This window comes from Micropterus salmoides, unplaced genomic scaffold, assembly GCF_014851395.1.
Source record: "Micropterus salmoides isolate LMB-PRFRI ecotype aquatic unplaced genomic scaffold, ASM1485139v1 Ms_hic_scaffold_3920, whole genome shotgun sequence".
In the NCBI taxonomy this organism is placed as follows: Eukaryota; Metazoa; Chordata; class Actinopteri; order Centrarchiformes; family Centrarchidae; genus Micropterus; species Micropterus salmoides.
The window spans coordinates 26,682-32,171 of NW_024043285.1; the positions used below are offsets into that span (position 1 = coordinate 26,682).

Genomic DNA, 5,490 nt, shown 5'->3' on the forward strand with positions numbered 1-5,490 from the left:
TCTGTACCATTTTTCATTTAGTCTATAGCAACATCACCTTTACTGTCTGTACCTCTGTGTGGATATTGTGTAGGCTGCCTCTCTCTCTCTCTCTCTCTCTCTCTCTCTCTCTCTCTCTCTCTCTCTCTCTCTCTCTCTCTCTCTCTCTCTCTCTCTCTCTCTCTCTCTCAACCGGTGGAGGCAGATGGCCGCCCACCCTGAGTCATGGTTCTGCTCGAGGTTTCTGCCTCTTAAAAGGAAGTTTTTCCTTGCCTCTGTCTCCTAGTGCTGCTCTTGGTGGGAACTGTTGGGCTTCTGTAAATACATCACAGAGTACGGTCTAGACCTGCTCTTTTATGAAAAGCGCTGTGAGATAACTGTTGTTGTGATTTGGCGCTATATAATAAAATTGAATTGAATTGAAAACTATCAACTCTTTTCTAACTCCGGCCGTTGCTGCTACCTCTGCTCCTACTGAAAACTGTGAGACGTTTAGGAACATTATTCCATCACACCTATTTCAGGAAGTCTTCAACACTATTTGCCCTCTTATTCTGGCGATAATTAACAGTTCCTCAACCAATGGCCTTGTCCCCTCTAGTTTTAAACATGCAATTGTGCAACCCCTTTTAAAGCAGCCTTGACTCCAGTGATCACAGCAGCTATAGGCCCATCTCCATGCTACCATTTATCTCCTGTTGTGGTGGCAGCCCGGCTGACGGAGTGTCCTGTTTAGTTATCATTCTGTTGCCTGCCTCTCTGTGTCTCCTCCTCACCCCTGCTTGTTCTCTCTCTCCCTCTCTCTGCTCCTGAGCCCGGCTGACGGTCCACACCTGCACCTCATCGGCAGCCTCCTCCGCCCGCCACACCTGCCAGCCATCATTCCACCCCTGTTAGTATTTCAACCACGGTTCTCCACACAATCTCCGCTTGATCGTGGTTGCTCCTGACCTGGTGCTACTGCTCTACTCAAGCCCCAGAGAATTCTGTAGAATCTCTATTTCCCTGTTCTCAGTTTGCCAGTCTTACCCTGTCTGTTCCCCAGGTTCACCTCCGTCCTCCGTCGCGTCAGCTGGGCTCGCCTACCTGACCTCTCCCCTCTGGCGTCCTCCTGGCTCCCCCTCGCCCCTCGCTCCTCGCCAGTCAGCCTGCCACCACACCCCTTCTGCCTTTCCTCAGGTCAGTTCTCCCGGTGCTTCCTCTTGGTACTATTTTTGAGAAGTACAATATTTTATATCATTGTTACGCGGATGATACACAGTTCTACATACCAGTTACACCTGACAGCACTCACTCTCTCTCTTAAACTAAAATTTCAGAGGTTAGCGGACAAGACGTGTGAAGGCCTCAGTGGGGTAGCTGCCATTATAGACGATGTCTTGGAGCACAGGAGCAGCGCTCAGGTAGATCCTCCTGTTTCCTGAACCACACAGAGCGGACCAAGATGGTGATCCGCAACACGGCCGCCTCCGGAAGGTTCTCCAGCGACCCGAGAATCTCCCAGGAGGCCGGCGAGATCTGGGGAGTCCAACCCTCCTCCCTGAAGATCCCACAGTCACCTCCCGTACCTGAGGAGCAGGACTGCAGCCAAGTACCGGGTCAGAACCAAAACATTTAGCTGTGCTGGGGTTTCTGTCTCGCGGTCATGTCAGTCCCACTCTCAGCTCTCCTGCTGCTAAAGCTAACGTCACAACAGGACAGCTGGATGTCTGAGGACGTTACTGACACCAACATCACGGCTGGCGTCATGTAGTTTTTATAAACTCATCTTAGACACAGTCTTTGTGCTTCTGCTGCCCAACAGTAAGTAGACAGAACAAAACAACTTAAAACAAGAAATCTTTAATTCATAATTCAAGTCATAACAGGCCTTCAAACTGAGAAGTCATTTCAAAACAAGTCAGAAGTAAAAGAAAATGACACAGATGGTCAAGAATTGAGCTCAGTGCAGGATCAAACCAGAGGCGTCTTCACGTCTCTGATCGGCGTCTTCCTCGTCACGCCACAGTGATAAAAGTCACCAGTCTCCATGGTAACCCCGTGTTGGTGTGACGCAGAAAGACAAAGGAATGATGTGTTCATGCGAGAATGTTCGGTCCGACCGGGAAACCGTCTTCAGCCTTAATCCTCCATCGGTTGGTGAGCTGTCCTGAGGAAATCACTGCAACACAGAGCAGGTGGAACGTCAGAACCAGAACCAGCTGTTCTAAACACTGAAGTACAGCAGGTACCTGAGGATGTTTGGCAGCTCCGGGCTCCTGTAGATGAACTTGTGCTTGTAGGCCAGAGAGGAGGAGAAAGGGACGAACTGGACCTTGTGACCGCTGAGGCTCTTAGACTGGGAGGCCATGTTGTAGAGCTGCAGGAGGAGGTGGGGTTAAAGTCTAATGTAATTCTGTATTTAATTACTATAAAAAGTATTGCGGTCTCGTAAAAGTCTAATTTGTTTAATAACTCGAGAATACTGAGGTCACAGTATTTCATTACTGTATAAAGTACTGCGTTCACAGTATTTAACTGAACCGGTCTCTTACCTTCTTGCCCAGGTGGAAAGGAACCACGCTGTCGTCCTCGGCGTGGAGGATCAGCACAGGACAGGAGATGTGATTCACGCTGCAGACAGGTACACATTACTGCGTTACTGTCAAAGGTCAAGGAGCGTTCTGAGGTTCAACAGCTCATCACTAAAGGTCAAAGGTTAGTGAGCGTTCCACTAAAGATCTTTAAGGTTCTGAGGTTCCGCAGTTCTACATCACTAAAGGTCAGTGAGCGTTCCACTAAAAGATCTTTAAGGTTCTGAGGTTCCACAGTTCTACATCACTAAAGGTCAAAGGTCAGTGAGCGTTCCACTAAAGGATCCTTAAGGTTCTGAGGTTCCGCAGCTCTCATCACTAAAGGTCAAAGGTTAGTGAGCGTTCTGAGGTTCAACAGCTCTCATCACTAAGGTTAAAGGTTAGTGAGTGTTCTGAGGTTCAACAGCTCTCATCACTAAAGGTCAAAGGTTAGTGAGCGTTCTGAGGTTCAACAGTTCTACATCACTAAAGGTCAAAGGTCAGTGAGCGTTCTGAGGTTCAACAGCTCTCATCACTAAAGGTCAAAGGTCAGTGAGCGTTCTGAGGTTCTGCAGTTCTACATCGCTAAAGGTCAAAGGTCAGTGAGTGTTCTGGGGGTTCCGCAGTTCTACATCGCTAAAGGTCAAAGGTTAGTGAGTGTTCTGAGGTTCAACAGCTCTCATCACTAAAGGTCAAAGGTCAATGAGTGTTCTGAGGTTCCGCAGTTCTACATCACTAAAGGTCAGTGAGCGTTCCACTAAAAGATCTTTAAGGTTCTGAGGTTCCACAGTTCTACATCGCTAAAGGTCAAAGGTTAGTGAGCGTTCTGAGGTTCCACAGTTCTACATCACTAAAGGTCAAAGGTTAGTGAGTGTTCTGAGGTTCCGCAGTTCTACATCACTAAAGGTCAAAGGTCAGTGAGCGTTCCACTAACAGGATCCATAAGGTTCTGAGGTTCCACAGCTGTACATCACCAAAGGTCAAGGAGCGTTCTGAGGTCCCACAGTTCTACATCACTAAAGGACAAAGGTCAGTGAGCGTTCTGAGGTCCCACAGTTCTACATCACTAAAGGTCAAGGTCAGTGAGCGTTCTGAGGTTCCACAGTTCTACATCACTAAATGTCAGTGAGCGTTCCACTAAAAGATCTTTAAGGTTCTGAGGTTCCACAGTTTTACATCGCTAAAGGTCAAAGGTTAGTGAGTGTTCTTAGGTTCCGCAGTTCTACATCACTAAAGGTCAGTGAGCGTTCCACTAAAAGATCTTTAAGGTTCTGAGGTTCCACAGTTCTACATCGCTAAAGGTGAAAGGTCAGTGAGGGTTCCACTAAAAGATCTTTAAGGTTCTGAGGTTCCACAGTTCTACATCACTAAAGGTCAAAGGTTAGTGAGTGTTCTTAGGTTCCGCAGTTCTACATCACTAAAGGTCAGTGAGGGTTCCACTAAAAGATCTTTAAGGTTCTGAGGTTCCACAGTTCTACATCGCTAAAGGTCAAAGGTTAGTGAGTGTTCTGAGGTTCCACAGTTCTACATCACTAAAGGTCAAAGGTCAGTGAGCGTTCCACTAAAGGATCCTTAAGGTTCTGAGGTTCCACAGCTGTACATCACCAAAGGTCAAGGAGCGTTCTGAGGTCCCACAGTTCTACATCACTAAAGGTCAAAGGTCAGTGAGCGTTCTGAGGTTCCGCAGTTCTCATCACTAAGGGTCAAAGGTCAGTGAGCGTTCCACTAAAGGATCTTTAAGATTCTGAGGTTCCACAGTTCTACATCACTAAAGGTCAAAGGTCAGGTCAGAGGTTACGTACTTCTCATCGCTGGCGAAGCGGATGTTGTTGGCTGTTATGGCGTCCAGGAAGAACCAATCGAAGCCGGGCAGGTACCTGTACACCTGAAACGCACACAGACACACTGAGTACAACAAACACACACACCTGCGGCGCTGTGACCTGTCAGCTGGGTTACCATGGCGAAGGGGTGGCTCCGCCCTCCTCCCTGATGTTGGTGAACGGAGACTCTAAGATCAGAGCGTCGGGAGGACTTCCTGGAAGTGACATCACACAGGTGTTAGTGATCACCTGCGGGCTCTGAACCGATTACTGAGTGATCATCGATCAGCTGATTCTGAACCCAGGTGTGTGTGTCTAACCTCTGTCACACAGCCGTCTGACCAGGTTGGTGGCGACTCTGGAAACACAAAGATTTAAGTACAACTGGACTGAGTGTGTGTGTGTGTGTGTGTGTGTATCTGTGTGTACTTGTGTGTGTGTGTGTGGTTACCCCGTCCCCAGAGAGTGTCCCCAGATGTAAAGCGGCGTTTTGGCGTCCAGCCGCCGTTTCAGCCAATCGTAGATGAAGAGAGCGTCTGATGTCATCCCCACCTCTGATGGAGAGCCCTCTGAGTCGCCCCAGCCTGAACACACACACTCACTCAGGTGAGTCGGTCAGCTGACAGCAGCTCTGCAGGTGAACGTGTGAATGTTTCTCACCTCTGTAATCAAACGTGACCACATGGTGTCCCAACGAGCTGAGGACCTGAAGGAAGACAGGCAGAGGACAGGTGAGACAGAGAGACAGACAGGGGAGACAGGACAGGTGAGACAGAGACAGACGAGACAGAGGACAGACGAGACAGAGGACAGGTGGGACAGAGACAGATGAGACAGATAACAGGTGGAAAAGGCAGGTGAGACAGAGGACAGGTGAACAGAGAGACAGGTGGGACAGAGGACAGGTGGGACAAAGAGGACAGGTGGGACAGAGACAGACAGGTGAGACAGAGACAGACAGGTGAGACAGAGAGACAGACAGTGAGACAGGTGGGACAGAGAGACAGGTGGACAGAGAGACAGACAGGGGAGACAGAGGACCAGTGAGACAGATAGGTGAGGCAGAGAAACAGATAGGTGAGACAGAGAGACAGACAGGTGAGACAGGAGAGGTGAGACAGAGAGACAGACAGGTG

At 49.0% G+C, this 5,490-nt stretch overlaps 1 pseudogene; it reads right to left on the reverse strand.

Annotated features, from left to right (window-relative positions):
• Positions 1–1,805: 1,805 nt before the first annotated feature.
• Positions 1,806–5,186, reverse strand: LOC119885094 (annotated as a pseudogene).
• Positions 5,187–5,490: the final 304 nt, after the last annotated feature.